Source organism: Nothoprocta perdicaria, unplaced genomic scaffold (assembly GCF_003342845.1).
Source record: "Nothoprocta perdicaria isolate Ctin4 unplaced genomic scaffold, notPer1 scaffold_68, whole genome shotgun sequence".
Classification (NCBI taxonomy): Eukaryota; Metazoa; Chordata; class Aves; order Tinamiformes; family Tinamidae; genus Nothoprocta; species Nothoprocta perdicaria.
In genome coordinates this window covers 625082-647096 of record NW_020455954.1, presented here as the reverse complement: position 1 = coordinate 647096, position 22015 = coordinate 625082, and the positions used below count along the sequence as shown (strand labels likewise).

Below are 22015 nucleotides of genomic sequence, written 5' to 3'. Positions count from 1 at the left end.
GTTTGTAAAATCCAGCAATGTTTTAAACCCTCAGGAAGAGGAACAAGCAAAACTTCATTATTTCTCTTCGGACCTGTAGCAGCTAAACACTAGAGGATTTCTGAAAGGAAGATAACCYTCATTCATGATCAGCTGCAGGTGTGTAAAAGATAGTGTTCGTGCTCGTGCTAGTGCTCGTGCTCCGGCTCCGGCTGCTGCTCCTGCTCCTGCTCCGGCTCCTGCTCTGGCTCTGTTTTTCTTCCCCCACCCTTTTTACTGAGGCAAAGGATCTCAAAGCAAAAATGAAGAAGTTGTGAGAGTTTGCAGCTACCTGGGAGTTCAAGTGGAGAAACTCATCACAATGTTGCTGTGAGCCCTGCCATGCTGTTAGAGCAGGGGGAAAAATGGAATACCTGTTCAAGGTAAGTTACATTTTTGAAGAGTTACTAGCTAATTGTTTTAAATAATATTTAGATTTCTCATGCTCTCATTTATGTTGTGGCAAGTGTTACCTCCTAGCTGTAAGGTATGTGGGGTTTATGAGGTATCACCCTGAAATTTCCATGAGAATGTTTTTTTTGTTTGAGATGTGTGTTAAATATACCTAAAGATCAAATCAGCTTGCAAACAGATCAGTCTCAAAACACTTGGCACAGCTTTGCTCATCAGTGTATTGTGAGTGATAACACGTCAATGGGAGAAATGTTGAGCAGGCAAATAGCTTAYGTAAGACTTCCTGTGCCACACCATCTCCTCCTCATGTTTGCTGGTTTTTTGTAAGACTTAAGTAGCTGAACCTACCTGATGTCCCTTCCAAAGTCAATTGATTTTTTTCCTAACTTTCAGTAAGAGGTGGCTTTATATGCCTGGCTGTCACCCAAATTACATGATGACATTTCTGAACAAACTTGGAGGTTTAGAGTGATAATGAAGGATTGCCTGCCAAAATAAAGCAGAATTGGTTCAACGTTGATGCTAATGAATGTGGAAATAGTAAAGACCAAAATGTCAAAACAAATAAATTAAAAAATACCACCATATGATCACGGTATGCTGATGACATTTTATGAGCTGCTTTAGTGAAGACTATTGAAAATATATATATATATCTAGCCACATACTAAATTTGTCAGGCTGCTATTCGTATTTCAGAAGATTCTTCTTTAGTCATACAAAATGACATACATGATTTTCCTTCAGAAATTTCCTAGCTTTTGCTCCACTAGAACACCTACAGAAGGCATTGTGCTCACAGTGAGTTGCAGGCACGTTCCTAATACTTTTCTCTGTTGTCGCTGTGTATCATTTGTCCTTTAACTGTTTGCTTGAATCTCCCTGTTGTTTCTCAGCTAGTGCTTTGGGCATGCTTTGAGGTAGAGACCAAATTTATGTTCTGTATTTACACAGTACCTGGAGCCTTGTTTGTAATTAATACTCRGTGTCTATAGATCCAATACCACATGACACATCTATAAGAAGAATGAATTTTTTACTTAGAAGGGCAGCTAGACTGGTCTTTTGTAAACAGTGTTATTACAGGTCTGGCACAAACCCAGTGGTCACTTAACATGAGGTTTCATTCACCTAGAAGAGGCAAAGCATTTGAAGGAGAGATTCTGAGGTCTTTGCCCCATTTTCTTGCACCTCTGTTGACCAAGAGCCTTGGAGCATTTGGTAGGTGCCCTGTGCAGAAAGGACTTGTTGTTTTGTCCACCTCTTTTTTCAGGATTATGAAAACTTTTCAGAGAGACTAGCTGAGAGRTTAAGAAGAGAATGATTCTGGTGTTGACCCACTGAAATCTACTGGGTGCATTTTCATTGAGTTCTCCTGATTATCTAGCAAAACTCTTTCCAGTGAGTTAGTGCTCCTTAGACGAATGAAGCCTTTAATTGCTTTTTATGTATTAGCAAAGAAATTGGATTCCAAGTATACCAAGACAATCTTTACCATTTTTTAAAGATACCTTGAAGAGCATGTAAAATCTAATTTTACATGAATTTTAATATTTCTTCATAGTACTAGACTGCCCTTTAATATCAGAAGCAACTATTGAGCAAGGGTGGATTTGGAATAATAGCATTATGTCATCAGAAAGGAAGGTGCTACTTAACCACTGAAATCTTTTATAAGTATTTTTCCATGTAGATTTATGACTAATTATACTTCATAAATTTAAGAGTGGAAATTTGGTTTCTCTGTGATCATAGCTTGTGTCTAATAATCTACACCGAGCTTTGGAGTGCAGCCGAAGTGCAACTGTCCCTGGAAATTTCTTTTTAATATAATCCCATTTTCTAGTTAAATACTTTAGATGAAATATACTGAGCAGGAAAAAAAAAAAAAAAAAAGAGGGCTACTTTGTTTGGAGTACTGTATTGCCTGAGGACTTCCTTATTGAATATACCTTATCTTTTTCTTGCACTGTATCCGTAACAGATCAAGCTGGAGCATAAGGTACCTCAAGATCTGTTTGATTTTTATTTTTTTCCCACTACATTGAGTGGAGCAATTCAGATGTTGGTCTAAGCCACAAGAGTGCTGGAGACCGGAAATACTTGATTTCAGCACTTGAATTTGAAGTTATCTGAAAGTAAATATCTCTTATCTAGATGGCATGTAAGCTGTGTATTCATCTGGTTCCCTTATTGAATATCATTTTCCCTTGCTCAGTTTTTCGTTGGGCTTCCTGAGTAGAACTAGACAAACTCCCAGGTCATTCTGTGCGTTCAGTGAGCTGTGTGACTCTCCCTTTCCCTCTCTCTCTTGTTTTTAATCATTCTTCTTACGCTTCCAGAATGGTTGTCCTAGGAATCACTTTTGCAAAACTTTAACTGTCGTCTTCATGTGCTTCTCTCAAACTTCAAATAGCTAAAACAAAGCTGCTTTGGTATTTAGCTGCCACCCCTCTAGTAATAATAGAAGCTTCAGGGTCAGTGATTTTTAAACATAACTGGAAAAACCACCTTTCTCATGATGCCTTGTGCTGGATTAATGGATGACGACATCGGAATTATGAACGTTAGAAATATGCATCCATTAACAGTCTGAGGATTTGTATCCTATTGCTGTAAATTTTTATTCAAATTTTCCAGAGAGGATAATTTGACAAAGCCTTTGTTAAAAGGCTATTGTCTATTACTAAATAGTTTATATTGACTCCAGAGCTGACTAAATTTCAGTGATGATCCAAGCTGTCAGAAAGATATTTTGTGAGGAATAGTTTTCTTATTGTATGGGTATATTTACAAGTACTCTATGTGGATGCACATATATATTTTTTTTTAATAACCAATTATCAGTAAGAGTAGTTTCAGTTAACTCAGTGCTTTGGAAATATCCAAAGGATATTCCTACTTTGAGAAGTCATTCTGAAAAAACTGTCACCCTTACTCCATAAGATTATCACTCTGTACCCATTACTCTGTACACCATTATCAGCAAATACCTGATAGCATATCCCTATATTCTTACTACAGTGAAAGAATTTAGTATTTACTACTTTATATTCCTGTGAATGTTGCAAAAGCATTGAGCTCTACCATTGTTAATTACATTGCTCCTGTGGATGCAAATTCTACCTTGAATTTACCCTTGGACTACCTTGTTGGAAACAAGCTGTTGTCCACATTGAGTTCAGGGCAGAGTTGATCTCGAGACTGTCTGTTACTGCTGGTGGTACATAAGCACAATCAAAATGAGCTTGACTTCCATTAGATTCCAGGCTAACTTTTTTCTTTTTTTTTTTTTTCCTTTGTTTGGCAAACTAGAAATACCATTCTGCTTAATAAATAAGTATGAGAATAACTGGTATGCTAAAGTTGCAGTGCTGACTATAAATTTTATGATTATACAGTACTGAGTCTTCTTGTTCTTCTGACACACTGTTTATGTGCACAAGGCTCTAGGCTTTACAATAAGCAGAAGGGGAATAGTAAGTACAGTGTGAAAACGCTTGATTTCACTGCAAATCCTTGTGCTATTTCAGAACTATCGGAATAAGAGGCTGGTGCTCTTTAAAATCCAAAGGGAGGGAAGCAGGAGGTGAAAAAAGAATGGAGGAGCTGTGTTAAGATTACCTCTGTTAAAGAATTTGACTACCTGGTGGTGCACTTTGAATGCAATGGACTTTTAATTCAATCTGCAGTGTCCCTCCTATGTGGAAAAAAAAAAAAAAAAAAAGGATTAATACCCAAGTTCTGTGGTGTTCGAACTAATCTTTCTACATGATATAAAAGACTGCTGATCTTTCCTTTCCTGAACAGGAATATTGATTCACTTCCAGTCAGGCTGAGACAGTGATTCCCATTTTGGTGGCCTTTGTGTAGGCTCCCATGCCAGAGGTCTGCAGCTGCTTTGCATTTGATCTCTGGAGTAGCATTTCCTCGGAACCAGTCTTCAGGAATCCAGTGTGTAACTTGGATGGGGGAGGGTATCCTCAATTGCATTGAAATCATATCCAGAACTTTTGTGGAGAAGAGACCTGGAGAAAGTGAAGAAGCCAGACTGCTGTTAATGAGAACGATCAGTTCTCTGCAGCACACCACTTATATTGCAAGGCGAAAAACAAAAAGGAGGAAGAAATTATTCTTAAATTTCTGAGTTCTGTGGCCCTTGGAGCCGATTTGCAGCCCTGAGAAAGGTGCCAATATCTTTGTATTGCTTGGCAGAGAAAAGAGTACCTTGTAACTCATCTTGTCTGGCTATGGCCTGGCACTGCATCATGACCAGGTTGATGGCAGCCTGACAGTTTTAAAAGAATATATTGGCATTTTATGAAAAGGGAAGTTACTGCATTTGAAAGGAAGTAAAAACAAAACCAGAAAACCTATGCTTGTCAGTTTTATGGCAGAGGCAGTAAAAGCACATTTGGCACATTACTTCAGCCAATTTCTGCAACAAATTAGTGAGCTAAATTGATTATAAAATCAAAGATAAATTTACATAAGCATTTGTGTTTTAGTTATCCTGCTCCTAGAGTGTATTATAAACTCAGAGAGGCAGCCCCATGCCGCTTGCAGTTAAAACTAGTTTACGGCCTAAATTTAGATGTGCGGCAGCTGAGGAGAGCAATAAATGGAGCAAGAAAGGAGCCTGGAAAGAAGAGCATGGGAAGCAATGGGACCTTCTGGGTCACTGGCTCCAGTCCCTCACAGCCCTCCCTGAGGGAACCACATTGTGTTACAATGTCCTGACATCGCATTAGTTGATACAAAAGATGAGAGTGCTTAAATTCACGGATTTGTCTCATTCAGTCTAGTTTTCCTTTCGTTCCATTGGTTATTCGATCAGACCTGCACTAGGGTATATCTCTTATGTTTCTGCATTGCTTTAGGGTGAGGACATGTACCAGGGAGCTAAAGCTTGTGGTAGACAAAGAGAGCAACATTGGAGCATGGAGTGTGAAGGAATAGGGTAATTCATGATAGCTCTTTCCACAGTCAAGACAAGTAAGAGCATGGAGGATGAGTCTTCTAAATGTTACTTTTCTTTCTGTTCTGGAACTTTCGTTAGGGAAGAACAACTATTTGCCCCTGGGTACACCTATACTGTGGGGCAGCTTAGTGCTCTCTGAAGAGACCTGAGTGCTGGAGAGCAGAGGCTGGAGCAAACTGGTCCCTCAGAACCCCACCATGATCTCAGCTAGGTTGATTTCCATTTGCAGGCTAGCTCAAGTATAACTACGTAGTGCACCACACTGTCCTTGAAACACCTTTCTCATGCCATCCTTTGAAGCCCTTCAGTGAATGTCTTCTCCTTCACCTCGTAAGACTTCAGCACCAGTAAAGCACACTGAGAAGGGTTACTCTATGAGCGCCGTGGCCTTGGAAGCCATTGTGAATTATTTTGCTTTGTCAGTCAGAACAGCAACCTTCTGGCTTTAACTCCAGAGAAGGCTGAGTGGAGTTCCTAGCATTAGAGCATGTTTTTACCCGGGCAACATAGCCAAAGCAAACAATGAAACCAGAGTTCTTCTTGTGGTCAGAAAGAAACAAACAATTTGTTTTGATTGAAGGCTTGGCGCTCCAGAGAGGCCTGGAGTTAGGAGCAGCCGCATGGGAAGCGCGATGATAGGGGCTGGCGGTTGCCAATACAAGTTGCACCCGTCAGCTGAACCTACGTGGAGATGGATGGCCTGAGCGCGGAGAGCAAGGCCCAGCGGGCAGAGAGGTGCCTGGCGCCTTTGGCAAGGGGGAGGATTTGGATGAAGGGAACTGCTTTCCGTAGTGCAAATCAAGATTTTGCAATGTCGAATGCGACCGCCTGCGTAGGTGTGCGTAATCTGCAGGCTGGTGGTAATTTCGTACAGGAGTTACATTTCCTGTGTCGGGAAGGTAATGGCCCAGCGGCGAGGACGTGGGTTCAGTAGCACATACTATTACACCTTCCTGTGGCCAGACATTCAGCATTTGTTTTTTTGCCTCCATCTCGGCAGTGCTGGTGTCCACTGGATAACTTGGGGCTGTGTTGTCCTAGGCTGGCAGTGTCTCATAGTCATTTATTCTTCCATAGGACAGGGAACTCTGGGTGTCTGAAGCTGTAGCTCACAGCAGTCACTGCCCTAATGCTCTTACTGCCCAAACAGCCCTGGTGTCTCCCACTCATCCCACTCAAATAAAACTATGGAAGATGTAGCATTCATTCCTTTGAGGCATGCTTGGAGCAAGAATGAAGGTCACATTTTCTTTTCTTTTCTTCTTTAATTCTTTTTTAAGTCTCGCAACTTTAGCACAATTTGGAAGATATAAACAGGACTGAGGTTTTAATGAGGTCTTAAACGTCTRTCTACATGAGTAAATCTATTGTGTTAACCCATTGGAATTTTAAATGAGAATTAAGGGTATGAAACTTATCTCACTCTTTTTTCAGAGTTTTTGTGGTTTTCCAGATGTCAGGGTAGAAGGGCATCCCTGAAATCTAAAGATGAATTATTTTGAAACAATAGTTATGACTAGTGTTTTCCTGGAGTTAATTAATTTAAGAGTGCAGTGGTTCACAAGCTGAGTATTGCTTTCCTTCGTGTCAGGAGTATTTTGCATTGCCTTTCACAGTAGAAGGTATTAATTTTTTTTTTCTTTTTCTATAGCAGGCAATAAAAGGCAATAAAAGGCTTTCAGAGAGGTTAAAGAAAGCTTTTGTGAGCAGATCGAACCCCAGCATAACTTCACTGATTTGGAAACCGCCCGCTTACATTGCCTTCTCTGGACAGACATAAGCAAATCTGTCTGTGGCATGGCATGCTGTGCTTTTGCTAGCAGAGAAAATCTGTTTCACTTTCAGTTGCTTTCTATACTTTTGTAATATGCTACTGGACAAAACTGGAAACATCTGTCCATGCTCTCTGAAGTTATTTTGCAGAACTTTGCATGGCAATATGAAGTGCAGTGGGATAGGAGCGCAGAGCTAAGTACAATGCTGTAGAAACAAGACATCTCCAGCATGTATGAGAGCAGATCTTGTAATGCTGTAGTTGTCCTTTTATGTTTGTTTCCTGTCACCTATTTTGCAATGCTAGGCCAGAACTGAAACGTTCTCACAGTTCTGTTACCCTTGACAAGGACAATACAGACAAGGCCCTTAATGGTGTAGGTGAAACAGAAACATTGTCAAGTGAATATTTTTAATTTAAGACGTGTGTAGGCAGAGCTGTGATTTTTAAAACTTTCTATTGCTAAATTCACAGGGAGTTGGCAGTGTTCTGTGGGAAGGTAACCATTGTTCCTCTAAATTATCCCTTAGATTGGATTTTGTTGTTTTTTTATGCTGTAATTTTCTCTGAATCTAGTCACACATCGATACCATCTCTGCTGTCATTTGTTTTGAAGATGAATTTCCTTCCTTCAGGTAATTTGAACTTGCTACTCTGTGGTTTCATTTCGGAGGGTATATCAAATAGGAATGTTTTCTTTAAACAAGAAGAATTGCTAAGGAACTTGTGTTTTGCACTAAATTCAATATAGGAAGTGGGTTTTGGGTTGCTCAGGTCCCTACAGGGATTTTAAGCCTAGGAGCTCCCAATCTGTAATTCCCAAGCAGACTTTTGCATGAGAAAAGGTTCAAGATGCTCTTCTCTGATGAGAAGATTGGAGTCTTGTGCAAGCACAGTGGAAAAAATTGGGGTAGTTGAAAATTTTCTCTGACTTGTGTAGGTTGCATTTTTGTGAAAGATGTACTTAGATTTTAAAATTCTAAACTTCAGCTCAAATAAGTTATATGCTTATGTCTAAAGCTCTGCAGTTTAATGCAGTCCAGGAGGAAGAGAAGAGAATATCAGAATATCATATCCTTAGTGACTCTGTCTCTTTCTTGTTTTGCAGTTGCAAAACTAATACTACAACTAATTTAAACTAATTCAAATTACCATTTACCATGGTAAACCATTCAAATTACCAAATTACCATTTAAAAAAGAGTTTTGCATAAAGCTGACAACTGCATCAAAATTGCTTCTTGGGAATTTCTGCAAAGAGGAAAATGTGGAAAGCTTTTAGTTAAGGAAATAATGTGCTAAATTTTGCTTTGAAGGACATTTTAAAAAATGAAAATAAAAAATAAAGCCCAAATGAAAATTAGGATCTGCACTTATAGGACTTTGCCGTCCACCAATTGCCAGTCTGTAAATCAGCTATTTGTATGTGCTTGTAAATTTGTGTGATGAAATATGTCTGAGATGGTACGAGCAATCTGCTGGAATGTGAATTACCTCACAGGATGCCTTGCTGCTCCGGAATTCCATAAAGCTGTTCAAATAAAGATGAGCTGGAACAATGTAACAGCTGGCTCAGATGAGCATGGGAAAGAAAAATATGGTGACAGGAGAAGCAGAAGTGACTTGGTGTGTTGGCATTCCTTTCTTTTCAGTGCAAGGACTTGTGAAAGGACTTGTCACTGATAGAAAGACTCTCTTATATTCTATTGTGGCCAAACCTTCAGACTCCAAATAATACCACAATTTGTGTGTTTCCAGATGTAATTGGCATGTGCACATTCTCACACTGCGGGAATTTGACTTCGTCTTCTCACCCCAAACCTTCACTAGTTAAAGAGCTGCCATTTCACTGAAACACATATTGAGGATTTGCTTATATTTCTGAATTTGCAGTGTGGGTAATTTTCTTTTGGTATATGCAGATTGAAATCTTTCTTTTTGTGATTGATTAAAGAAACTAATTGGTAAATTCCTAAAATGAGAAAGTTTTCTCTTTTCCATGGATTGACTGCTGTATGGGATTAGGTGCGCCTTATACCTCTGAGCTCGCACTTTAGTTTAGTGTCAGCAAAGCTAACTCCGAAGGAGAAGTGGATCAAAGAAAGAAAATAGTATTAGTTCTAAAGAACATAATATACAATACTTACTGTTTTCATTCATCGGTATTTAACATGAAAGCCTGTGTTGATTAGAGGGTTTATGAAAAGTTGATTTTCCAGTTCAACAAAACTTTTAGAAAAAACATTTGCTTCAGGTCAACTGCAGCTTGTCTCCCAGCCTCCCTCCCTCATCAAAATGAAAAGCCTGTTCACATTTCATGAGGCCTTGAATGACCTATTTGATGTGAAACAGAGCTTCTCCCAGAACTCTGTCCTCCTCACTGGATTGGAGGTTTCTTAACCTCTGTGGTTGGGATGGGTCTTCAGGTCACACATAATTAGTCCCCAAAACAAGGAGCACAATCCAGGGGCCCATCCACAGATGAATGCTTAACCACTAGGATGTCAGGGCTTCTGGGATAACATATCCTTTTTTTTTTTTTTTTTTTTTTTTTTTCCCCTCTCCACCAGCAATTTTGATTAACTTTATTTTAGTGTGTTTTATTCTTCAGTCTAATGATCCTCAATGGGGTGTGCTAGAATAGTAGTGCCACAAAAAGAAGAGAGAAGGGACAGTTTATCACTCAGCGTGTCCAACTGCTCATAGAAATAGTGCCACAGAGTCTCAGTTAGCGTAGAGCAGGTGAGACGACAGTTCTGTGGTCTGGTTGGGAAAGCCTTGCTTCTACAAATCCAGAAGTGACTTCATCTTCATGATGAAGCAGTGGTGCTGAGATGGCCCTGTCCCTTTCAGATCATCTGCCTTAGATACTCTAGATGTGATCGCATGGATTTGATACCGTGCCTGAGAAGGTATGAGATCATACCCTGATCTCATACCATCTGTTTAACAGATGGATTTGTATGGTAAGACTAATGGTTAAAAACCTGGCTCCACTTAGATCGGTGGTATCAGGATTTTACCCATGATTGAAGGGGGAGGGAAAAAAAAAAATAAAGTGCCCAAAGATAGATTTTCTAAATCACTGACGGGAAAGCCTGTAGACTTGCTTACTGTTCTGTCATTTGAATATTTCTGTTGGATCTTTGGGCAGAGGATCTGATCTTTATGTCTAAGTATATATGTGTTTGCTGGTGTAGACTGTGAAAACACAGACGCATGCGTGACTGTTGAAAGATACGAAGGAAATACAGCCCTTATTTCTTACAATATTGTGTATATTATTGACATAGCTGATATGGATCAGAATCATGTTTGTACACGGCTGCTCTGTAATGAATGTAGCACAAAAAGCCATCGCATTCATCGATAAGTTCAGATTTTCATCTTGCTTCACTAGACTAGATGGTTAGGTTACTTYCTCGTCAGCTGAATTTCACTGTTTTCTTTTCTTCTCCTTCAACTCTCAACAACACATAAATCAGTCCTGGATTTCTTTAGCCCACAGCACAGGATTGTTCTACCCTTACTGAAACGTTAAAAGTAGTTTGTGGACTGGAACATGACTGGGTGGGGCACTATTTAGCTTCCAGCCTAAAATCCGGCAATGGCTTCTAAAATACAGTCCTCTATAGATTAAATCCAGCTGTCGCACAGGTGCACAGAGGCTATGCAGCAAGAAAGTTTACCCACTTAAAAACTTTCGCCTGTTTGCRTCATTAAACCAAGATATATTTGGGTTTTAAACATATACTTCTTGGTTTTTTGATTAGGCAAGGCAAGTGGTCTTCATTAGAGCCACAGAGAGCAGAACAGTTTCATCTAAATTCATCTTTGTAATTGCAGAAAGGCAAAGCCAAGTATCGTAACTCTGACTTCTGCCCGTTCTGCATATTTGTCAAATAATGTTTGCAGTAAAGAGTTGCTTTATAACCAGGAAATAGTGAGTGCASTGTATAACTTGCTCATATTTATATTCCTTCATGAATTAAGTGCTTTTATTAATTGTAATCTCTGATAAGTATGGCTTTCTAGGAATGCATGTCCTCCTTTATAACAATTTCTGAGAGATGTATAGCTTTGTGTACCTCAAAATACAACTTTATTGGATTTATGCTGCAGGAGATTCTTTGTGAAGCTAAACTGATTATCCATCAGTTCAATCATGAACTCAGCTTTCTCTCTATTGCTTTGCATGTCCTTTGAATTTACCTCCCACCTTTCTGAGCTGTATAAGAAAAGAAGTAGTACTTAAGGAAATCTAGGTGGTTGCACACCCATTTCTTGTCCAATTTCTCCTTACAGGCTGTACCTCCAGGTATGGCTGGTAAGGAAGAGGGGGGGAAAAAAGCCTGTAAACTCCACTGTTTTTTTTTCCTTTTCACTCTCATCTTACATATAGAGTAGAGCTGCAGAGCATGCAGCCAGTACTGATGGGATTAGTTATAAACTTTGCCATATTACTTCCTGGATGGAAGACAAAGCTGGTCACATGCCGTGGTTGTCCTCAGGTTGCTGCTTCATTCTGGAGGCATAAAATTTAGCGCATCCATAATGACTGAAGATGGAGAGAGACTCTGCTCTTTTATGCCACCATCTCTTTCCATATAGCTAGCTGCTTCCTCTAAGACTCTTAGCTTCTCCTCTGAATGGTTCAGGAGAAGAAAGCACATGACTTTTGAACAGAGATCCCCTCAAAATGACCTGCTTGRTCATCTTGTTCCTCCTCTAAGGTTATTTAGATTAACAGCAGCTCTTACTGTATGTGAGCGGATCACTCACTAGAGAACCCATGTTTCAGGACTGATAATTTCCATACTGTGCTGCACTTAATGTCTACTTGCATCCAGTTTGGGTATTAATGGGTGTCAGCTGTAGCACAGGTCTTGTCTGCAATACCCTCCCAGGTTCCAGCTGTTAGGGGTCTAGGTACTTCTTCAACCTGAAATTCAATCCATGACACTGCTTTTAATATGTTCTGACAAATGTATTGTCCATGGATTGAGCTCAAATCATTTTTGTCTTGATCCCAAAGGTTGCTGGGTCAATAATGTATGTACAGTTTTGTGTTCCGTGGAACTCACTACCCGTACTTGGAAGCAGGGTGTTCCACTAAAATGCAATTAAATGAGGTTCCACAAAGAATAAAAATTTACCATACAGATTTAACTACATATTTAGGACCTACATGCTACAGATTGCTGAAAATCCTGAGCATGATTGGGAACATTTTACAGCGACTGAAATTAATCTGCTTCAAAGCTGAAGAAGATCGCACAGTGATGTGTTCTGGGACCACTGGAAAGAGCAAAGATAAAGCTGGAAATGCATAGAGATCTTCATTTATATTGAACTGGATTTCTGAATTGGAATTGGGTCCAGAAGTCCCATCTGATAACATACATTCCTGAAGAAAAGCACTATGAGGAGTTTAATGCCCCAAGGTTTCTGATTAATTTTCACCCAATAGCAAGCCCATTCAGCAGCTTTATGAACCAAGGAGCAGGAGCTTGCAAGAACCAGCTCTGTTTTTAAGAGTACTATTTTATGAAACTTGCTTAGATTCAGGCTCATTTTTCAACATATTTTTAGTATGGAAGATAATGGGATTATGGTCATTCACTTCAAATGCATCAAGCTGGCTCCCTGATATATCTGAGATGGACATGAGTAACCATGAAAGTAAGACAGTACAGAATATGACAAATTCTGTCATGAARTACACATAAAAAAATCATTTTCTGTCTTTGCAGTGATGAGAGAGCTAAGATGGTTTGTTTCTATTGCTTATTTTGTAAATTTCTCATTACCTATTATTGCAGGAAAGAGGCTTTAAATGGCCTCTTATTTTAAGAGGATTTCACTTGGCTACCCTTCTCTGCTTTCTTATGCTCCTATTTAAAAATTGGTTAAGTTATTTTGCATTGATTGCTGCTTATTTCATTATTTCATAAATTCAATTTTATTTTTTTTTGCAGAGAAGTTTAGCTGTTTTGCCTATCCTGCACTGATACACAGCTTCAAAACTCAGCAGAATTCGATGTAGTAACCCTTACTGGAAAATACATCCATGTCTTCATCACAGGTAAGTCATACTCCATGAACTCATTTCTTCTAGTCCTGAGATAGAAAGTGATTAGCAGTAATTAACAGTCCACCCAGTTTTGATTGGCAACATCAAACTAACTCACTTTGTAGACTTAAAAAAAAAAATGTAGGGACCTCTCTCAGAAGGTTTTCTTACCACGTTACTTCTTGAATGGCACAAGGGCTAGAATGAACTTGTGTCAAATAAACTCCATTTGTCCAAGCRCTCTCCTCTTCATGCCTTCTCCTCTAGGATAATTAAGTCCATAGAACTCTTGATCTCTTGAATGAAAATAAAAAGTGTTATCTGAGTCTTATGAATGGTGATAGCAGTGCTGGATGTGCAAGATAACAGTCAGGACTATACCTGATTCTACTCTGAGTCAAATGATTAAATCTTAATACTATAATCTACAAGGATACTTCTTCATTTTATCAAATAGTCTCATGGACTTGCTTACCAGCTTATGAGGTCCCCCTGCTCCTTTCATTGAAGCTGTGCTTCATTAGTCACTCTGACTGTCTCCAAACTCCGACAGAAGCCAGSTGTGTCTTTGCTATGTCCTTTCTAGGGTAGGCACTTTGAGAGGGTTTCTTTTGTACTGAATTTCTTTGTGCATTTTGATTTTCAGATTCTTCTGGAAAAGTTGCCTTCCAACTGTAGCTTAGCTCCCTTCCACACTCTTGCTCCCACAGCTCTTGTAAGAATCATTTTTCTGTCTATCTCTGWAAGCTTTTGAATGATTTCACTTTCTTTTCACCACTTTTTTTATGGCAGGAGGGTTAGGAATTGCTTAATTTTCTACCTTGGAAAATACTTTCCGTTAAGAAAAGATAAGAGATGCTACTATCTCTTGCTTCTATTACTATTACTATTTATTTATTTATTTACTTAGCACTATCAAAGATATTGGGTTTATCACAAGGTACTAGATAAGTGGATTCCGATTCAACTCCGTAACTGGCATTTTGCCATGAAAACCGTTGTAGCAACATGTTTATTAGGTTACAGTAGATCTTTCTGTATAGGAAAGCTGTTATTCAGAGATAATCCACCTTGAACTTCTGAATTTCTCAGAAATCTACCTATAGCTAAAGCTGTCATAGCATCAGCAAAATAGATCTTTTAAACTTTTATTTGGAAACAAATGATAAAATAAGTGCCACAGTTCCTTTGTTTGAATTAAATTCTGTTTGACAGTTCAGGGTGCTGGGGAGGGCAGGGAGCGGTGYTTAAGATGTCATGGATCACACTATCTCCTTCATGTTTAACTTGCTATTGAGTGTATATTGAATGTGTGAAGTTTTATGTTACTTAAGTTTGCCTTCCAAAATACAAGCTTATCATTGCAACGATGTTAGCAAAAACATCAAGTAAAATAAAGTAAAATAAAGTAAAATAAAGTAAAATAAAATGGGAGCTATTCTATTTTCGCTTAATAAGATCTGAGATTCTGGAATGTAACTTTGTAGCTAATGATGAATCATGCCACAAATTCAGCATGACCTTTCCCAGTGCAACATTCTCTTTGTTCTCTTACAGATTTTTCTCAGATTCTTACATGAGGAAAATCTTTTTGTATCTTCTTTAAAACCACATGCGGACTTTTAGGAAAGTTGGAGGAAAATCCCTGCTGTCATTTGAGTTAAGAGAAAGCTCTCACTGTTTTTTGTCATTGCAATTGGCAAAACTGAGCTGCAAAAACTCCTGCTTAGCACCTGTTTATATGGGGTTTCATTTTGTGTCCATGCATTATAGCGCAGCCAAAGATTTTTTTGTGTATGTATGTGATTGAAGGAGGAAAGGGAGAGTGACAAGGACAGAAAGAGAAGGAAGAGATTAATTGCAGTATTCTGTTTTAATTTAGGCCTTTTTTTTTTTTTTTAATATGATAAAGTTAAAATCCATATTCTGCTCTAACATGCCATTTTCTCTTACTTTCCTAATTTTTTGTATTTCCCTTGAGGTCAGCAATATCAGTCATTTTAATGTGTCTTYGTATGGAAATATTTTGGGCAACAAATCATTTTCCTAGCAGCTATGAGCTGTAAGAGTGATGGTAAAGCATATTCCCAATCGTTTAATTTAAAATACAGTGTCTGAGTTTGGTTTCTTTTGTAGATCATTGCTCACTATTAGGTCTCATCACATTTTTTTTTGGATAATACGTCAAGTTACTGATTCAGAATTACATGTGTTTGGACAAGCAGTATGTCCTCATTAGGCCACTAATTAATTTAATCAGTCGGCACTGGACTTCTCGGTGTCAGGGGCTATTTGAAATTCTTCATGTAACTATAGGGCTTTCCTTTGTGTCTCAGTYTGTAGTGACCTCTGTTATTAAAGTCCAGGCTTTCTTTCAAGCAAAGGTCTCCAGTTGTGCAGGGTTGTGTGGTGGTTTTTCAGTGTTGACAGAAGTCCACTAGGATGCAAACCCCAAACTCATTTTCACTGTGGCCTAAACAAGGATCTAAGCTGAAGTCTCAGGAGGTAACAAGCTAGACTACTAGCAAGTGATGGGTGAACCTCAAATAGATTGGTTTAGATAAGAATCCAAAAGCTTAACTTTTTTAAAACCATATTGGTCCAGGAATCCGCCTTATAGTCTCATGAGAGTAGTCTGCATTGTCTGATTTATTGGCACTGGCTTTAAGACACCTTAAAGGCAGCTTTTTTCATTATACTTTTGACTAAAACCACTAAGTGGAGAAGTGCATTAAAGCAAAGTAAAAAATCTCATGTTTTGAAATCTTAAATACTGGATTTTTTTTTTAAGCTCAAGTCACATCTTACTCAAAAAATGTTTGTCATCCATAATAATAAGGGACAATACTAAAAGAAAAACTCCATTCCTTACACCAATGGTGACTATAGCAAAAGGAGTGGTTTTGAATGGACATAAAAAAAAAAAAAAGTTTAACACTTTAACAAACTGTTAAAAACAATTTAACAGTAAGAATAATCAGTTACTGAGACAGGAAAGCTGTTTCATTTCCATCGCTGAAATGAGACAATTTCAGTGGCCAGACAAAACTTTTAAAGAACTGATAAAGTTATAGCTGGTCTTGTGCTAGGGTAGGTATGTGCATTGCAAGTTATCCTGTGTTGTCTTCCAAGTTTATGATTCCATATTTACTTATCTCCTGTAACAAAAGTCTCAGGAATGTTAATGTTCAAGTGAAAATACCTCTGTGGAGAAAAAAAAAAGAAAAATCTATTGAATGTTGTTCATAATTACTTGATTTTAAGAAGCTTAGAAATAGTTTTTCTTGGTTAAAAATGTGATAACTTTTGCTTGCTGGGGCTTCCCTTTGTGTCTTCCAGATTCTTTCAAGCAAAATTCCTTCCTTTGCACAAATAATTTGGAAAATATTATCTACCTGCTGTCTATCTCCCTGCAACTACTTCTCAGTTTTTAACCCCTAAAAGGTTTATTTTGCATTCTAGAGTGAACAGAATGTCCTTTCTTCCCCTTCTTCCCCTTTCTTATTTCAAGAAATTTGAAAGTTGAATTATGTGTGGGAGAGAAAGGCAGAGGAAGAGCTGATGATGTGAGAAATGAAAGAYATGAGTACTGGAAATGATGGTTCCAGTACATGAGACCCACTCAGATAATAAAAATGTGAGTCAGCTCCCACTCATGTGCTAACACGGTAAAAGTCAAAGTTTCTCTGACCAACTGTTTCAAAATTTTCTACATAAACACCATGATGCGTTGGGATATGTCTAAAAATAACTTTGCCTTCCCGCAGCGGATATATCCACAAACCCTGTGCAAAACCACGCATGCATCTCAAACACAGCTAGGGAAAACTATGAAACGGTGGCTGAGTGAATGGGCTTGGAAAGGCATTTCACTAAAACCTTAGCTAAAGAAGAGGAAAAAGGTAGTTCATAGAATGTCCTTTTTTTTCAAAACAGAAGGAAAGAGGTGAATGTGCTGCCAGAGCCCCTTCTCAGTACTTTGCTTGTTGCTTAAATAAGACTCATACTGTTCATGGGTCTGGTGTGTTTTTCTGAGATTCTCCTATCTCTGCTGGTTGCTCAAGTGCTGTATCTCCCAGCAAACAATACTCTTGGGTTTCCCAAGAACCATTAAGAAGGTAATTTCGTACAAAATTTGACTTCAGTTGAAACCAAGTTTTGCTGCGAGGCCTAGATGTGCTGGGTCCGCTGTAGTGAACTAGTAGGGCTTAGAGGAAGGGAGAGTGACAGCTGTGATTGAGGCCAAATGCAGCTGAGGCTGCTGTACAAGAAACTAGGAAACGGGGGGTTCTTACATGTGTTTTCTTGGTTATTASTAACTCCTTGTAAGCCCGTACTGATCAAAAAGAGTTACAAAATCCTTAATGCTCTTCAGTTGTCATCACCAAGCTCCGTTCTCCTTTCCTTTCGTAAGAGAGAAATGGTCAAGGTTAGTAGCACGCAGGGAGGCTGCATGGCTGAAAACTGGGAGGTCATTACTTGCAGGTAAGTACTGTTGGCATTGGCCAGCTGTATGTATTGCGGCCTGGTGAGAGGTGAAAAGATTCTGATAGTTGACTTTGAGTTACTGTGTGAACTGTGACTTGCTGATATGCACAGATGATGATGTTTTTATTGCAGACCAGATGGTGAGGCTTGGATGCAGCACTGGCTGCCACAGGTGAAGAAGGATAGGAAAGATGAGAAAAAGAAGGTTTAATTTGTAATGGCATGGCAAGTCTGTTCTATCTGAAGGCAGTGAAGGGCTTTCCGTGGAGCTCTACAAAGAGTTCCTCCTCAGGACTGTGGAGCTGGCAAAATGTACAGTCTACTGTAGAATGTATATGCATGCAGATAGAAATATATGTGAAATTTGTTGAGTACAGAGTGACATAAGAAGCTCAGCTGTTGTAGCATCACTGAAAAAATTATACTGGTCTCAGAGGAGTCAGACTATTTATGCCAGCTCACAACCTGTCACACGAGCTGCAGAATATTGGGTGTGACTTCTCTTGCTAGTCTGGTATGCCAGAAACTGAGCAATTGCTGGATAAAAGCCCAGTATTTCTGGGCCTCTATCAACACCAATGCCAAAGTTCCTTCTTGGCATTCTTCTTGAACCCTGAAAATCTATGTGCTTAAGAGCGTTAGTTCCTTATCCCTGGGCAAAGAAGGAGCTATCACAACTCAAGTGAGGTAATAGTACAGATCAGCTTGGGGATTTTCAAAAGGTTCTGATGGCCTAACTCTGTTCCTGATTAAGTCAGCATTCGCACTGAACTACGAACTCAGAAAACTCATTCTCTGTATGAGCATGAGCCAAAAAATTAGGAATATTAATGCCATAGCTTTAAAAACAACAAAAAAAAAGACTAAATACAAATAAATGAATAAAGAGTTAACCAGTTKACTTTAGAACTTCAGTAAATCCTTTCACTTTACGTGAACAGGCATTTCACAATATCTACAATTCCTACCAAGAGATCTTTAGCAGTCAAGAGATCTTCAGCAGTAAAACTAGAAAGATTAAATTTTTARCTTCATTTTAAAAAAAATGTTATTACTGGCTGGGTTTTTCAAAGCAGTTTCTAAAATTTAAGTACAAACTGGTAGGTTTTATTTTGCCTTAATCTCTGTGTGCATAATCCTGAAATAAATTTTGAACTAAATCCCGTGTGACTAGAAATATTCTTTTAAGCTCTAGGGATTCAGCCAGCTGTAGTGACATTTTTATGCCAACTAACCAGATGTATTTAAGAAGGAAGAAAATTCAATTATAATTAAAATAAATTCAAAACTTTTTACTATGATGTTAAAAAATAAACCTAGAAAGCAGCATAGATTTTATTATGAGAAAAAGAAAAGGAAACAAATAGTATCAGAAGTTATGTTTATGTATGGCAGGATACTGCCTCTGCAAGAACCATTATTGGCCTAGATCTGTTGAGGAAGTGCAATGATAGAGGTTTTGTATGGTTGGTGTGGCATCTCTTGTCTTGTGTGATATTGGTTTCTTTTTTGTTGAAAAACTAAAAAATTAAGTTCTTACAAATCCCTGTTTGGCTAAATTTCAAGAAGCTCTTGTGTAACAGAAAGCCCGTAAAAATCAGGAAAGGAAAACAAGACTTAACAGAATCTGATTCCAAGTGCAGTAAAGCTGGTTAGATAATAGCCACTGACCTGGTTAGATATGTAGATATTATGGTCTTCATACACAACTTACATGTTGTGCATGTGCATAATCACAAGGAATGATTTATAAAGAGTGGTTTTGAATTCTTCAGAAACTACAGCTTTAAGTGCATGGTGGAGTGCTGTTTTACTATTTCTCTGACATTTTCCTCCACTGTCCTTTCCTTGCATTCCCTTTTCTCTATTCTGCTATTTCCCCTACCCCAGCTTTTTCCCTTCCCCTATTTACTGCCATTTAGCATTACATCAGCAAGAAATCACAGCAATATCGGCTTCCAATAAGCAGCAAGTAGATTTAAAATTAAGGAGCAGTTTTAAAGATGGGTTTGTTGCGCTCATATGAACATATCATAACTATAATGAGGGTTTGGAATACATCTACATGCACCATAGGGGTAACCTCATCATTACCCACCCATGGCGACTCTGATCTTGAGTGATCTCATTCCATATCCTCAGCATAGTTCTGGCATGTTCCCTTTACATAGAGAGGGAGTAGAGAATGACCTTCCTTTGAAATCCTAGATTTATTTACATGAGAGCATGCCAAATGCATTAACAAGTGGTGGAGTGAAACCCCGAGTGAGTAAACATGGTCAGCCCAAACACGTGTAAATAAATCTAAAATTTTAGAGAATTCATGCCTGCTTTGATTTACACCACAAACTATAGGAGGAAATGTCAGGCCAATGAGAGTCAGCTTTATTTATTTATTTTTAATTACTATTTTGTCATGGCAGAGCACATCAAGCTCCCAGGCAGCTGTTGATTTTTTTTTTTTCTCTTTACAAAGTCGAGACAGGTTCAAGTGACAAGTCTGTTTCATTGGGAGTAACATCAAGCTTCCACACAGGCAGTAACAGCTCATGGGATCCCCTTTTTTTTTTTAGGATATTGCCTTCCTTGTCACTACAGTTGCACACTTAGCTCTCTCCTCATCTGCTGCATCCTCGTGCAGAGGGAAGGAGGCTGCTACTGAGCTGGAGGCAGACGTTTGGCTGAGCACTCCCCTGGTTTTGGACTGCTGCTTTTGCTTTTAACAGCATGCCTAGACTTTGAGAGGAACCTTATGATGAGTGAACAGCTATACGAAGATCTTTCAGACGTAAAATCGTATCCAAGGAACCTCCGGTAATAAGGGCTTCAACTTCTACCCACAAGTGGTCCCAAGGGAAAGATGGTCTTTGGCTTTTATTTCCTGAAAGGAAGGATTGTATGGCAGTGTTGGGGCTTCGGGGTCTGTATAATCAAGGCTCGGCATGATGAATCTGATGTACTGGCATCTCTTCTGTGTGCTTTGTAAGGCTTCCAATAAAATATGAATAAAAAAGAAATATACTTCATATGTCTATATGGGACATATGGTAGTTAAAGCTTCAGATATGGCATTTTCATGAGTTAAAAAGGATATGTTAGAACACACGTAAGTGGCACAGATCTTTCAAAAAGAAAATGTCAGGAGAAATTTAGGAATGCAAGTATGGCAAGTCCTTTTATTTCCTAATTTTTTTTTATTTGGAGGAAGGGGTTGCTACAAGCTTGACTGCACCTTTGAAATATCTGAAGCTCCAGATAGCATCATGTTACTGTTCATAATCCCTCAAAGAGGGCAAGGTGTGAAAACAAGCCAATAAATGTGTAAGGGGTGAAGGGAGATTTTTACAGATCAGAGTCAAAGTTGCCAGTTTTTCCCCACCACAAAATCCCCAAGTCCCTCTCCAGGAACTTGACCCAGAATATTATTTTTGGGTGTCTGCCTCTACACAGCAAATCAGTGCAGTGCAGAGGAGGCCCCGCCCCTGTGCTCAATTCCCAGACCCTTTATGACTGCAAGAAAGGCAAAAATAATGGTCAGAGGGTCAAAACTGGAGTTCAGTCATTTTTATGACCAGTGGATTTTCCAGCACTGTCAATATGTCCTGTCTTTTCCTAATGAAAATCAGAAGAACAATTAAGTAAATCTAGTCTTTCTTGCTGTGCTTTTGTTTAAAGGAAAAAAAAATCTGTGATGAGAAGTCTTGTCATGAGCTTCCCCACTTTGCTCAGGAGGTGTAGCCAAGTTCAGGCACCCAGTCTTGAACCCACTGGTTCAGACACTCAGCTATTGGCTTTGCCTTGGACCAACCTCATCATCATTGCCTTGCCTGGTAATCACTGGAGCTGAGACAGAGCCTGATCAGCATCATCAGAGCTGCTCTGCTCACCTTCCTCAGGTACTTTGTGTCTGCTCCCACTGTCAATGGGGACACCAACCTGCCTTGCTGTCATCCTTGGCTCCTAATTCACCCTCCCTTGTAGAGCCACCCACTCTTCCACTTCCCTAATATCTTCACGACTGATATTCCCTAATATCAGTCACATTCAGAGGAAGCCCTAGGGCCAGCTCCTAGAGGAGGAGTGAAATGCACAACATATCCACTGCTCACTCATACTCTTGGGGCAAGTTTAAAATGAACAGATATAAATGCTATCTTAGAATCCCATTTAGGAGGAGAAAAAGTTTTGGTGACCCTGCTGAGCCTGTTTGAAATTTTGGGGTGTAAAGCATATCAGAAAAAAAAAAAAAAAAAGATTTTTGGAAGAGT

General features: G+C 39.0%; 1 long non-coding RNA gene across 1 annotated transcript; it reads left to right on the top strand.

Annotated features, from left to right (window-relative positions):
- The first annotated feature begins 320 nt into the window (after positions 1 to 320).
- Positions 321 to 20646, top strand: LOC112956901. The gene is made up of 3 exons (XR_003251124.1): positions 321 to 401; positions 13165 to 13271; positions 20321 to 20646. It is a non-coding gene; the product is annotated as an uncharacterized LOC112956901 (long non-coding RNA).
- The last annotated feature ends 1369 nt before the right edge of the window (positions 20647 to 22015 follow it).